This window comes from Phyllostomus discolor, chromosome 12 (genome assembly GCF_004126475.2).
Source record: "Phyllostomus discolor isolate MPI-MPIP mPhyDis1 chromosome 12, mPhyDis1.pri.v3, whole genome shotgun sequence".
Taxonomy (NCBI): Eukaryota; Metazoa; Chordata; class Mammalia; order Chiroptera; family Phyllostomidae; genus Phyllostomus; species Phyllostomus discolor.
In genome coordinates, this window is record NC_040914.2 from 71,657,248 (window position 1) to 71,672,695 (window position 15,448).

The 15,448-nt window shown below is 36.6% G+C and overlaps 1 non-coding gene across 1 annotated transcript; it reads right to left on the reverse strand.

Moving 5' to 3' along the window:
- Positions 1-10,243: 10,243 nt before the first annotated feature.
- On the reverse strand, positions 10,244-10,379 carry LOC114488485. Its single transcript, XR_003683801.1, has one exon. It is a non-coding gene; the product is annotated as a small nucleolar RNA SNORA50 (small nucleolar RNA).
- Between the last annotated feature and the right edge of the window lie 5,069 nt (positions 10,380-15,448).

Consider the following 15,448-nt stretch of genomic DNA (forward strand, 5'->3'; position numbering starts at 1 on the left):
AATTAACATCATCAAAATGGCCATACTACCCAAAGTGATACATAGATTCAATGTGATACCTATTAAAGTACCCACAACATATTTCAAAGATATAGAACAAACATTTCTGAAACTTATATGGAACCATAAATGACCCCCAATAGCTGCGGCAATTTTCAGAAAGAAGAACAAAGCAGGAGGGATTACAATATCGGATATGAAACTGTATTGCAAGGCCACTGTAATCAAAACAGTCTAGTACTGGCATAAAAACAAGCACATAGACCAATGGAATGGAGGAGAGAGCCCAGAAATAAAGCCAACTCTCTATGGTCAACTAATATTTGACAAAGGGGGAAGAAGCATAAAATGGAGCTAAAATAGCCTGTTCAACAAATGGTGTTGGGAGATCTAGACAGCTACATGCAAAAAAAATGAAACTCAATCACCAACTTACACCATACACAAAAATAAATTCAAGGTGGATAAAATACTTAAATATATGTCATAACACCATAAAAGTCCTAGAGGAAAACATTGGCAGGAAAATCTCAGACATTCCGTGCAACAACATCTTCATGGATATGTCCCCTAAAGCAAGGGACATAAAGGAAAGAATAAACAAATGGGACCTCATCAAATTAAAAAGCTTCTGCATGCCTAAGGAAAACAGCATTAAAATGAGAAGAGAGCCAACCGTATGGGAGAACATATTTGCCAATGACACCTTGGACAAGGGCTGGATCTCCAAAATGTATAAAGAACTCACATGACTCCACTCCAGGAAGACTAACAACACAATTTAAAAAGTGGGCAAAGGACCTGAACAGACACTTCTCCAAGGAGGACGTATAGAGGGCCCAGAGACATGAAAAGATGCTCAGTATCACTAGCTATCAGAGAGATGCAAATTAAAACCACAATGAGATACCACTTCACACTGGTCAGAATGGCCATCATCAACAAATCAACAAAAAAGTGCTGTCAAGTTTGTGGAGAAAAGGGAACCCTAGTGTACTATTGGTGGGAATGCAGACTGATGTAGCCACTGTGGAGAACAGTATGGAATTTCCTCAGAAAACTGAAAATGGAACTTCCCTTTGACCCAGCAGTTCCACTGCTGGGATTCTACCCTAAGAACCCTGAAACACCAATCCAAAAGAACCTATGCACCCCAAGGTTCATAGCAGGACAATTTACAATAGCCAAGTGCTGGAAGCAACCTAAGTGCCCATCAGCAAATGAGTGGATCAAAAAACTATGGTACATTTACACAATGGAATTCTCTGTAGCAGAGAGAAAGAAGGAACTCCTACTCTTTGCAACAGCATGGATGGAACTGGAGAGCATCATGCTAAGTGAAGTAAGCCAGGCAGTGAGGAACAAATACCATATAATCTTACCTTTAACTGGAACATAATCAACAAAAGAAAAAAGCAAACAAAATATAACCAGAGTCATTGAAATTAAGAACAATCTAACAGTAGCCAGAGGGGAAGGGAGAAGGGACAGTGAGGAGAAAGGTTTTCAGGAACAATTATAAAGGACACATGGCCAAAACCAAGGGGGAGGGTGGAAGCAAGGGAGGGAGGTGATGTGGACCCTGACTGTCTTGGGGTCTGTGGATTATGGATGAGACATGACAAATTCACATGGACTACCGAGTCCTGTGGAGGAAAAGGGACCACTTGGCTTCTCTCTCAAGAGGAGAAAAGGCCTCCACCCTTGGCTTGACAAGTTTTTATTGCTTTTCTGGGCACATTACATGATGGTCCTCATTTGCTATGCACAGGTTTGCTTTAGGTCGTTACCTTTTACAGAAAACAAAGGAGAGGATGCCACTAATCACATCACAGGAGGATATTTGCAAATGCAAAGGGAAAAGTGGTGGAACTGGTTACACTCCATACTGGGGAGGTTTAACACAGACTTTAGGAAGTTACAGTAAACACTGGCTGCCTCAATTCAGGGTGAGGGAGTTTTAGCAAAAGCAAGTCTTATAGCAGTCTAGGTACAATGCAGGCTTGATTCCACATGGGAGAACCTACTTGTGGGTGTGGGTCCTGTGCATCTCTGAGTGGGAGCTGGGCCCATGCCACACAGAATGGTTTAGAGGGGGTGGGGGGAAGGGGCAGGAAGAAAATACGGAAGCTGTACTTGGACAACAATAAAATAATTTAAATAAAAAATTTTCTGTTATTGTTGTTCAAGTACAGTTGTTTCCATTTTCCCCTCACCAGTCCCCACCACCCCCACCATCCCCACCTCCCACCTCTGATCCTACTGCCACCCTTGGTTTTGTCCATGTGTCCTTTATAGATGTTCCAGAAAACTCTTCCTCCTCTTCCCCCTATTACCCCCTCCCGCCTTCCCTCTGGTTATTGTGTTTGTCAATATTATTTTGTTTTAGCTTTAAGTGTACTGCATAAAGGCTAGACAGTCACATTTTACATAGTCATATCCCTGATATTTCCAGTACCTGCCCGGTACCATACATAGTTATTAGAATATTATTGACTATATTCCCTTTGCTGTGTATTTTACATCCCTGTGGCTATTTCATAACTATCCATTTGAACTTTTTAATTCCTATTCTTTTTTCACCCAGTTCCCAACTGCTCTCCCCTTCATCAACCACCAGTCTACTGTCATCTATGAGTCTATTTCTATTTTTGTTTGTTTATTTTGTTCTTTAGACTCAACATAAAATTGGAATCATATTATGTCATATGTTTACTTAGCATAATATCCTCTAGGTCCATCCATAATGTCACAAAGGTTAAGATTTTTTTCCTTTTTATAATCTATTATATTCCATTGTATATATGTTCCACTAGTTTTTTATCCACTCATCTATACTGATGGGCATTTGGGTTGCTTCCATATCTTGGCTTTGTAAATTAAGCTGCAATGTGTAAGGTGTATATATATATTTTTAAATCAGTATTTTGGGTTTTTTTGTATGTATTCATAAGTAGAATCACTGGGTCATAAGGCAGTTCCAATTTTAAGTTTTCAAGGAACCTCCATACTCTTTTCCACTAATCTGCATTTCCACCAACAGTACTTGAGGGTTTCCTTTTCTCCACATCCTCTTCAGTACTCGTTGATTTGTTGATGATAGCCATTCTAACAGGTGTGAGGTGATGTCTCATTGTGGTTTTAATTTGTATTTCTCTGATGATTAGTGACATTAAGCATCTTTTCATATGTCTGTATGTCCTTTTTGAAGTAGTGTCTTTTCAGGTCCTATGCCCACTTGTCAATTGGATTGTTGGTTTGTTTTTTTAAAGTGTTGAGTTGTATGAGTTCTTTATAAACTTCTGGTACTAACATCCTATCAGATGTATCATTGGCAAATATGTTCTCCTATTTGGTGGGTTGTCTTTTTCTTTTGTTGATGTTTTCTTTTCTGTGCAAAAAGTTTTTAGTTTGATGTAGTCCCATTTGTTTATTTTTCTTTTGTTTCACTTGCCTGAGAAAATATAGCAGAATAAATATTGCTAAGGGAGATGTCATAGGTCTTACTGTCTGTGTTTTCTTCTAGAAGTTTTATGGTTTTGAGTCTTATATTTAAGCCTTTATTCCATTTTGAGTTTATTCTTGTATATGGTATAAGAAGGTGGCATGGTTTCATTTTTGTGAATGTATGTATCCAATTTTCCCAGTACTACTTATTGAGTAGACTGTCTTTACCCCATTGTACGTTCTTGCCTCCTTTGTCATATATGAATTGACTGTATAAGTGTGAGTTTATTTCTGAGTTCTCTATTAATGGAATTGATAAATGTGTTTGTTTTTATGCTAGTACCTTGTTGTTTTGATTACCATATCCTTGTAGTATAGTTTGATATCAGGTAGTGGGATTCCTTCAATTTTGTTATTCTTTCTCAAGATTGCTGTGGCTATTCAAGGTCTTTTGTGGTTCCATATACATTTTTTGGATTATTTGTTCTAGTTCTTTAAAAAATAACAGTGGTATTTTGATAGAGATTGAATTTTTCAAAGATTTTATTTATTTATTTTTAGAGAGGGAAGGGAGGGAGAAAGAGAGAGAGAGAAACATCAATGTGCGGTTGCTGGGGGTCATGGCCTGCAACCCAGGCATGTGCCCTGACTGGGAATCGAACCTGCGACACTTTGGTTCACAGCCCGCATTCAATCCACTGAGCTATGCCAGCCAGGGCGAGATTGAATTTAATCTATAGATTGTTTTGGGTAGTATGGACATTTTAATGATTCTTTCTATCTGTGAGCACAGTATATGCTTCCATTTATTTGTATCTTCTTCAATTTCTTTCTTTAATGTGTTAGATATTTCTTAGTACAGGTCTTTTATGCCTTTAATTAAATATATTTCTAGGAATTCTATTTTTTATTTCCTGTTATTGTGAATTGGGTTATTTATAGCTTTCCTTCTGATAGTTCATTATTGGTATATAAAAATGCAGCTGACTTCTGAATTTTTTTTGTATTCTTATACTTTACTAAATTCATTTATAAGTTAAATAGTTTTTTTTGTGGAATCTTGAGGTTTCTTTATATGTAGTATGATGTCATTGCCTGTGTGTGTTTTTGTAAAAAACATATTCATGTATAGATAAGCTTTATTTCAATGTTTGCATAAGTGTGATTTAATGTCAAACAGTGAAGGGGTTACCATTTATTTATAAGATAGCAGAATTTGGTCTTGCCTGTCGGTTGGCTCTGAATTCAGTTGATTGATACCTTATTATTCGTAATCCATTCTCACTAGTCATTTTCACCACATACAAAATCTAAAAATCTTTGGGCAGTGCTTCCCATTTGTCACCTGTGTGTGTTTTTTAATTATCAATAAAATATTGATAATTTTATAAAGGAGACATAAAATATGTAGTGAATGATTACATATATTGGCAGTGATGAAAAGGTGGCAGTGCTTTTAGGGGAAGGAAAAATGGAGTGAAATTTTAGTTTTAGGAAAGTAGCTCAGGAACATTGATAAATTGAAGAAGTATCTGTAAAGACATTCAAGATAGATTAGAAATATAACTGACAGAGGGGTAGAAGGGGGAACAATTATGATGGTGGCATTAGCCTTGGAAAGAAAGAAGGCTTTTTTCTTTGAAACAAAAGGAAGTAAAAATGGTGTAAACATGGAGAAGGAAGAAATCAGGGAATGAATCTCCTGTTCTGTGGTGAGTTGAGGTGAGATCACCTAACAGAGAAATTAGCTAAGGATTAGAAGAAAGTGCTTAAGTTTGTTAGTCATTGGAAATGGAAAAATGAAGAAAGCTAGAAATGATGAATTGAGTCTTACTTTTATTATTTTAACTATTATTTATTATCTGTGATGTACTGGATGTTAAGAGCTAAAGGAGTAAAACAGAGGGCCCCTGATCTCTTGGAGCTTATTAAATGCAGTTGGTGTATTTAGCCTGTAAGTAAAACCTAAAAAGAATACCAAGAATATATCCAAATATTTGAAGAGTTACCAGGTATGTATTGGGTGAGAAGACCTGTCTGTCCTGTGATCTACCAAAACACAAAACTAAGACCAATAGGTAGAAAGCAGACCAATCATAGGAAAGAGTTCTTAACTCAAAATAAGAAATGTCTTTAGAGGGAGTGAGTTCCCTATCATTCTGAAATATTCAATCAGGGAACAGGTAGCCATTGGCCATGATTAATAGAGATGGTTCAGGCGTTGAGAGGCAATTTGCAGTCAATGAGCTTTTAAGACTCAGTGAGTGTATGAATCACTGAGTGTCATCTCATGATGTCACTTTCAGAAATTATTGCATAGATTGTCATCCTACCTGAACTGTTGTCAATGTGCATTTGTTTTATTTTAAGGATGGGAAGAGCCCTGAAGAAGGTCCAAGTCTCTTTCCTTTAAAATAACTACTCTTCTATTTTCTTGTGATTAAGACATTTATTTAAAACCAGCCTTGATAATAAAAAGGCATATAATCACTGGTTCTCTTCAGCCCCTGTCATGACAGATTAGCATTAATAATTTAGAGAACAGCAGCATTAAAAGTAATTACAAACTGTCAGAAAGATACAAGAAATATGACATAGCTCATAGCTTCTTTTCAGACCTCAAATATTATTTGAGGAGAAAAATAATTACATTTTCCTGTTCATTTCCTAATACAAATAACTTAGGAGATTTCATAATTCTTGAAATTTGCAATTAATTCATTGCCAAAGTAATGTCAGTTTGAAAAAAAGGCCTCTTTAGTCACAAATTTGCACTGTGGAATGATTCCTTAGGGCACATTCCCAATTGCCTTGTCAAGGTTCATTTTAAATGCATTAACATAGCAACATGAATAAATCAACTAATGTATAAAAATATAGATTGTCTAAACTTCCTTTAATTGTGTATGCATTTAGCTCTTTCCCCTCTGCCTCTCTAAATACTATAACCTCTTACTTGATTTAGGTATATCTCTCTATAAATTTCTTAAGATATCAGATTCTAGTATGATTTTTCCCTGCAAACTTTTGTTCAGCCCAAGCCTATTTTGTTCTATATGTCCTATCGAGTGCTGCTTCTTATATGAAAAATGAGAAATGTGTCAGTATTCATATCTTAATAAAAAACATGCTTTCTTCCATATCTCTCCTCTTTCTGCAATTTTTCTTCTTTATCATATGCACTTTTTACCCTGAGAAGAAAAAAGAACAGAAATGAACATTGTCACCTAAATGCTTATTCTGTATTATTCCAGAGAAATAAGAGGAAAAAAAGTATCATTCACTAGAACATAAACATTAATTTATTACATTTAAAATTTATAATTCATGCAGTTGAACAGATGTATTAGACACCTGTCTTATGGTAGCCATGTCATCTTATATTTTGTTGTTTTGTAAAAACAGAAAACTCTCAGAAAAATATTTGCTCAGATTTCAGTGGAATAATTTGACCTCAGGAAAAGATTGTGTGTGGTCAGCAGATTGGAATGGGGGTGTTGGATTGATGCCCATGATCTTTCTACCCTTACAGTGCCTGGCATATTGCAATACACAGAATGCCAGGAGCAGGCCAATAGTGTCATTGGAGTTGCAAAATAGTTATGGGTATGTGAAGGGAATATAGTAAAAACTATTGTAATAAGTATGTATGGTATCAAGTGAGTACTAGGCTTATAGGGGAGATCACTTTTTAAATCATATAATGTGTAACCACCCACGGTGTACACCTAAAACTAATATAAAATAATATTGAATGTCAACTGTAATTGAAAACTAAAAAAGACAATACCCATAAAGTAAAAATAAAATAAATTTAAAAAATAAATAAGGAAAAAAAGAGGAAGAATATTATTACCTTCTTAATATTTAGTGGCCCTAAAAGTCACAATTTTATATGGCATATTCTTTAGGTAGCAGATCGTATGGATTAGTCTACATACTATCATGTGAAATACCAGTTTATATTTGTGTCAAACAATGGATCAACTTTGTTCTGAAAAAGAGAGCAAATTTCACTCATCAGTATTTACCATAGCATGTACTTATACTCTTGTCCTTTCTTTCATTCCCTCTTGGGCTCCTCTGTGATAGCCTGTCATTTGAGAAAGCTACTCTTCCTATAAAATGGTTTAAAATGACATGGTTGCATTATTTAGGGGTAAGTATACTACATTCTTCATATAAAAAGCCTTATAGTGACATAGATGCATAAATTGTGAGACAAAATCATGTTGTCCTCTCAAAACAGCTAATATAACACAACTCCCTACAAGGCAAGCCTTTTAAAATGCTGCATAATATTATTTATTATACAAGTTGTTCATACCCACCATGGAACAGTAGGGATAAGAAAAACTAGATGATCACAAAGAAGAAAGTAAAAATTCACTATCCAGTGATAGTAACTATTAATAAGCTGATGTTTGTCCTTCCAAATTTTTTCATGCATTTGTATCTTTTAAAACAATATTGAATATGCTGTTTAGGACGAACTTTCTTCTTTTAACAATATATAATGGATGTCTTTCCTTATTGACAAAAATATGCATCCTTTCTAATGTTTATAGAGTATTCCTTTTGTAGCTTCGTTTAAACCATTTTATTTAAGCATGCCCTAACATTGAAAATTCAGATAATTTCTACTTTGTTGCAATTTAAGAATTCAAAGTGGAAATCTATGTAGTTTCCCTGCCTACCTCTTGCCCTTATTTAATCTTGTCTAACAGAGCCTCCAAGGGTCTTCCAGGCTTATCAGGGAGTAGCTGCCCAGTCAGAGATAGGATCAAATCGAATTTTTAGTGCTCTGTGTGAACAATGTCTGACCAAAGGAAAAAAGTGAACCAAAAGGATGAAGTGGTGGGCAAAGTCTCCATGACATTTTACCCTTTCTGCTCAGCATCTCCCTTTTCTGTTAATTCTGTATCAGTAATGTTGGCAATCTGCATAACCCTTTCTCATGGCAAGTTGTGGATTTCTTCAGGCATAGCTCCTGAAGTAAAAGTTGCATTTAGCCTGCAGGGCACTTAGCCTTGTTAAAGCTACATATATATATCTCTATATAGCATTTGTATCTCTATGTATATCTATATCCATTTGTCTATGTGTGTATCTACCTGCCTGTCTGTATATCTATTTATGATTTGTTTGTCTGTCTAGCTGAAATTTGGAAATAAAGCCAGAAGATCCTGGCATATTCTTTTTTTCCCCCAGGTACAAAATTTTATTTTATTTTCAGCCTAATTGAGAAATATTTGACAAATAAAATTGTAAGATATTTAAAGTGTGCATCATGATGATTTGATACCTTCAAATCCTTTCAATGTCATGCTAATGCTAGAGTACTGACTAACAAGCCTGTGCAAGGGTTATTTGACTTTTTTGGGACAGTGGTTGGCAAACTTTTTCTGTAAAGAGCCAGATAACACTTGTTTTAGGCTCTGCAGGCCATATGGTCTGTGTCACAATTACTCAATACTGCTGTTATTGCTTGAAAGCAGCCACATATAGTATGTAAACAAATATGTGACTATATTTCAATAAAACTTTATTTACAAAAGCATGAGACAAACTAGATTTGGCCCAGGGGCTTTAGTTTGCTGACCCCTGCTCTAGGGGAGTGTAATTTTGTTTGACTCCCATTTACAAATAACTGACAAGGTACAAATTGTTTTTGTTTGGCAGAAATACAAATAATTTATGTGAGATAGAAAAATAACCCCAGTGATTATACTTTTATTGCCTTGTAAGACATTAACTAGTTTAGAATCTAAGTTAGCAATCTTTGCTCAGCAATCCTCCTCCTATATGTATTGATTTTTGTAGCCAACTTTGTCATCGTGCTGGTTTTCTCATTGATAAGTTAAATAAAATTTTGGCACGTTCTCATTGTTGTTTTCTTTTTAAGATTTTATTTTATTTATTTTTTGAGAGATGGGAAGGGAGGGAGAAAGAGAGGCAGAGAAACACTGATGTAAGACAGAAACATCAATTGGCTGCCTCCAGCACATGCCTCAACTGGGGACTGAACCTGCAACCCAGGCATGTGCCCTGACTGGGAATCAAATTGGTGACCATTAACTTTGTGGGATGACTCCCAGCACACTGAACCACAATGGTCAGGGCAGCATGTGCTCATTGTTTATATGAGAATTATGCTTTTAACTTGTTGAAACTTATACTTTCATAGCCTGTACTCCACAGGCAAGACAACCCTTAAGAAAAGGATTTGGAATGAGTATGGCTGTCAAAGGCCAGCTTGGTCTTGCATCTGCTGCTTTCTGCAAAGAGATATGCGAGGTTTTCTATTGATCTCTCCCTTGCTGTGACCAGATTACTTATTCTTCCCATAACATCACCCTTTGTCTCTAAGAAGCCCCAGTCTTCAAACACAGGAACATCCTCATCAATAGAGGGATATTCTTGTTTCCATACATTTGTGACAGTTGTGCTAAGTTCATGCTGTGGCCAGTGGAATAGTTCCATTAGCAACTCAGGAAGAGTAACACATTTAGCTAGATTATTTTTTTAAAATCTTCACATTTTTTTACTCTTATGATTTCCTCATGGAAATAGAACCAAGCCAGCTCATGCTTTCAGAGTTTAGCAGAGGAGCTGGAGCTCAGGGTCCTGCTGCAATGCACACCGCCTTAGGGCTTTACTTCCAGGGAGAGTGAAAGTGCGCAATGTCCCCTTCTGGCCATGATTTTGGTCCTTTCCCCTTCCTCCCTCCCTCCCTCCCTCCCTCCCTCTCTTTTTCTCTCTCTCTCCCTCCCTCTTTCCTTCCCTTCCTCTTAAAAAAAGTGCATTGTTTTTAAAGAGGCAGTTCAGTTGAGAGCTGAAGAACCCCAGTTATAACAAGTCCTTATGCTCTAGCACTGTTGCTTGGCTGGTGAAGCTACAAAAAAGACACCTCAGGTTCAAAAGCAGTGCTTAGTCCTGTCTTTCCCATCAGTCCACCAATGATGGGGGAAAAAGCCACACCAAGCTGGCCAATTTAAAGTAGCATGCTGATTATACACCCTTAAAGCACTTTCCTCTAAGTTTTCCCTTCCTCCCTCCCTGCCCATCACCTTTCTGATGGCCACCCATAGTGACATCCTTTCTTTTTCCCCATCTCTGGTCAGCTAAGGATCTATCTTTTCTCCCTTATCTTGCCTTGTTCAGGAATGTTAGCTATGTGGAGGCCTGATTTGTTTCGTCACCTCCTTCACCTTCCCAGGACCTTTACTCCACTGTTTTCTTACCAAGGTCAACTCTAATCCCTTCTCTCAGGAGTTTGCTCCTATCTATGTAGCAAAGATACACAACACCATGAGGCACAGAATATCACATTCTTTTAGTTCCTCAAATCAAGTTTAGTCCACCATAGCAGAAAATTCAATTGTTGTCCTTACCTGAGCTACTTCTACTTTCAAACCTACCCCACAGGGTCATATAATGGCTCAGGGTATCTTTGCAGGGCAGCATTTTTGGGGAAAGGTCCATTTCTCTTTGGCCTACACAGATTGCCACTTAGAGGCTCATTATCCCAGCCCTGATGTTCACTTGCAGGCAAAGTCCTGAGGCTTCTGCACCAAGCTTGGGCATGGAACTGTGATTTTCAGTGCTAAAGCTCTTACTGTTCAATTACTACCCCAGACACTGACAGTCACCCAACATGGACTAGCCTTTGTGGGAACCACAGAAGACTTTGTCCTTGTTGTCTTGTTAAATAGAAATTCACTTATCCTCAATTCAAGTTACTTGTAGAAGTCCCAGCAACTTTCTCTTCTTTCTGTTCAGTATAAGCCACTCAACATTCTTAGGAGAGGAAAGACTTTTGAAAAAAGAATAGCTGGGAAGAAGGTTATTTTCTCTGTCTGGCAAGGCTATTTCTGGTTCTGGCCCACAAAAACACACTCAAGGCAATGTTATTTGAAGACATGGCTACTTTTGCAAAAGAAACTTAACTTGAAGCAGTGAGAACAAAACACACATTTATATCTTATCACCCTGATTCCTGCCACTTGTTAGCTGTGTGACCTTGGGCAGGTATTATTTCCTTCTTCTATAATTTGGGGATCATAAAACTATCTGCCTTCCTACTTCTTAGGGTTGTTTTTAAAGATTAAATGAGCTAACAGAAGTAAAAATACTTAGAACAGTGCTATAAAGTACTAGCTATTGTTATTATCAGCTCATTATTTTTCCTTGTGACATTTTCTGAGCTGTCCATTTTATATCATGCTGTCACATCTTAGTTAAAGCTTTCAATGTCAGCACCTTGTATACCCAAAATTACCTCCAAATTTTTCAAGAGATTAGTCATCATATTTCTTCTTAAGTCCAACCTGGCCAGCTTTTCTGCCAGCCTTAAATCCAATTGTGTTGTCTCTGGTTGAGCTCCAGACACAGGCTTTGCTTACAGATTTATACCTCCCCTCTCACAGTCAATCTGGAGCCAGGCATTCATTTAGTAAAAAACTGCAGAATCATCCATACTGCTTCATTTTTTTCTCTCTCTTTGTGTTGAGTATATGTGGTTAAATTCATATAAGTTAAACATGAATAAGGTCTGCCTCCAAGGTTGCTTGAAATCCATCTCATCCTAAACACAACCAGACAAAAAATTGAAGTCCCTTTCTATTTCAGAGGGCCTTTGCAATACCATTGACTAGACAGGGCAGAGAATGAAGAGTTCAAAGAATCCCTCTTTGCTACCCTCACGATGCTCACAAAAGCAAATCATCTTGCTTCTCTATTAGGATAGTAACCAAAGAACTTCACTGAAGTTTCACATCTCTGTTGTCACAATCCTTGGTAAAATCTATGAATGCTTTATACTGGGCATTGAAGTGAATGTATTATATAGGATGTTCTTCATCTTTGGTAGAGGGTATACAGGGATTATTCAACTTTGTGTTGTTAATAAGCATCACCTATAGTCTCTGCTCATATTATGATAGCCTCTTCTAAAGGAGACAATGCAGGCAAATGTTAGCCACAAACATTTGAATAGGGGGGAGAAAAACATGACAAAATGGTACACTGGACCTGGAACACAGAGATTTTGGTTTTCTCCTGCCTTTGTCACTTATCAACTGTGTGGTCTCAAGTGATTCCTTTCTCCTCTCTGAGACTTATTTTATTTTTAAATCTGTGAGAGGACAATATTGTACATGATGACTTCTCAGCTCTACTGGTCTATATTCTGTGATTCTACTTAATCAGCATAAACTTTTGAAACCTTCCTATTACAGGAATGATTTGGGGGAATGGACCATAGAATGTTAACTGTTTCTTGGGCACAGTCACCTGGTATAGACAGGGTGGTAATTTCAGTTTCCCTTCGAGAGCCACTTCTGCTCTAATTTTTATTTGTGTTATTAGGTGGCATTAAATTCACAATCTCATCTGCAAGGATTATTCTGTGCCCCTTGTCACAATGATTGGTTGAAGCACAGGCATGTGACCCATTTTTGTCCAATGAGAGACACTCCTGAGACTTTTGATGAAACTATTGGAAAGAGTTTTTCCTCTTCTGGCATTGGTAAGCAGGTAAGCCTAGGGTTGGTGATGGCCTTCTTTGATATAATATGGAGAGAGTGTGCAGGGAAATGAGATTTAAAAATGAGGCACACACAAATACAGAGACAGACAGACAGACATAGAATTAGAGAGATAGTATCCTGCTGGCATGTTAAGTCCCTCGATCCTGCCTTTTCCCGACTTTACAGTTACAAGAGCCACTAAATACCCTTTGCTCAAACTGTCTTGAGTTAGAGTTTTGACTGAATGATGCTGACTAACACACTCAATGCTTCCATTGAGATGTGGAACAGAAGAATTTGCTTGCCTCTAGATGGCATGGGTTGAGGCTTGGGAGTGAAAGAAGAAGGTGTGATTTCAGATGGTGGAGAGTTACATGGAATAGGAAAAGAATGCACAATGCTATGCTATGCTTTTCATACATTTTCCCCCATTTAATGCCAAACCCCTATCAAGATGTTACTATTTTTATCATCTCCAGTTCCAGAGGACAAAACTGGAAAACAGACAATAGGTGGTAGAGCTGAGGTTTAAAATCAGACGTTGGTCTCTGGAGCTGGAGCTCTTGACAGTTGAACTAAAATTCTCTGGGTGATTTTCCTTTCCTAACACTCTGATTAGCTTAGCACACAGCTATGGTGGAGTTGTAATGTGGGCTAGGCCAGGCAGATTCCAGTGCATGAGGAAATGTGCCATAGAAGAGTAGATGGAGATCTCTAAATGGATGAGTGATGTGGTTAACATAGAAGCATAGAAGATAACTATCCACTATACCCTGGTATTTATATTTAATATTCTAAAAACCAAAGAGGAAAAAATTATTCAAAGAAATTAATTTTTTAATAGAAACAATTTTTTGCAACTTTGACAAAATTGTGATCTATACACACAGCTTTAAACTGTTAAATAATTTAGCAATAAATTCTGAAATGAGGATCTATTACATATACCCACATCAACATTTTATAAAGCACATTGCTATTTATTAGTTATCATGCAATGTGTTTCAGCATATCTGTTGTTGATAGTCAAATAGATCATTTGAATATTTCCTTTCACATGTAATATACATAAACTCACATGATGCTGAGGCTGGCTCTAAGAATTTCTATTATTTTTCTTTTTTCCCCTTCTGCCACATCCACTGTACATTTATTTTTATATACTGTTCCCCATTTGACTATAAAGAAAAGATCCACAAGGGAAGGGCCATGCACTACACATTAACTCTTGTATGGTTGTGGTGCTTGACACATAGTAGGCACTGAATAAAGTTTGTTAAGTGAAAGCATTATATAATAATTCAGTTTATCTTATTATAAATAATGCCAAACATATTGTGAAAAAGTAATTTTTAAACTAACCTTATTAATTGAAGTTAAAATACATCATGACAATAGCATAATTCATAAGCGTACAGCTTGATGGATTATTATAAATTAAACACAATGATATTAATGCCACTCAGATTAAAGTAAATAAAACCAATGTCGGCTTCCCAAAAGCCACCTTACATGTCTTCTCCAGGTAACCACTATTCTGACTTCTACCTCTCAGTTAATTTTGTCTCTTTTCAAACCTAATATAATTAAAATCATAGAGTATATTTTTTCATGCCTCCTTTTATTAAACTCAGTTTCTGGGAAATTAATCTATATAGTCCAATGTAATAGTAATTAATTCCCTTTCATTATGAATAGGGTCCTACTATAACAATATATATATCACAATATATCATATCATTTACTTATTTATTCTACTATTAATGGACTTTGGGTTGTTTCCAGTCTTTTCCCTATTATGAATAATGCCACTATAAACATTTTTATACATTTTGTTTGGTGCATATAGGTATATTTCTGCTGTGTTTATACCTAGGATTAAAAGTTTGGGTTCACTGGGCATGCATATTTTAAATTTTGGTAGATATTGCCAAATAGTTTTTAAAGTAGCTGTACCAGTTCATATTGTTGATGCCCTGCAGTGAAAGACCACCAGGAATACACCTGTGGTCAAACAAAATTAGGTTCATTGATTTGTTGCAACAACGGAGAATGCACACCATAGAAATTGTGGAGTGTTTCAGGAAAAAGGTGTTACAAAGACTTATTGTAATATCTGTGCTTCTCTTGGGTGACTTTGGGGAGAGTTCCAGGAAGCCAGGCTTTGTTCTTGATTAGAGGCTATCAGGAAGTGGGGTTAATTCTAATGGGCTTTTTAATCATTTTTATCCAGAAAGCAGGAAAAATGGATCAAGGCTAAACTGGAATTTGTGAAGGAGCAGAATTCACTCATATTAGTGGATATATTAGTTTTATTTATAAGGCTTTTGTAACAAATTATCACAAATTGAGTGGCTTAAAACAATACAAATATATTTTCAAATTGTTTTGGAGGCCAAAGTTCTAAAATCAAGGTGGCACTCTTTGGCACAATTAGCTGATAATAACAATATCTAACACTTTACAGCACC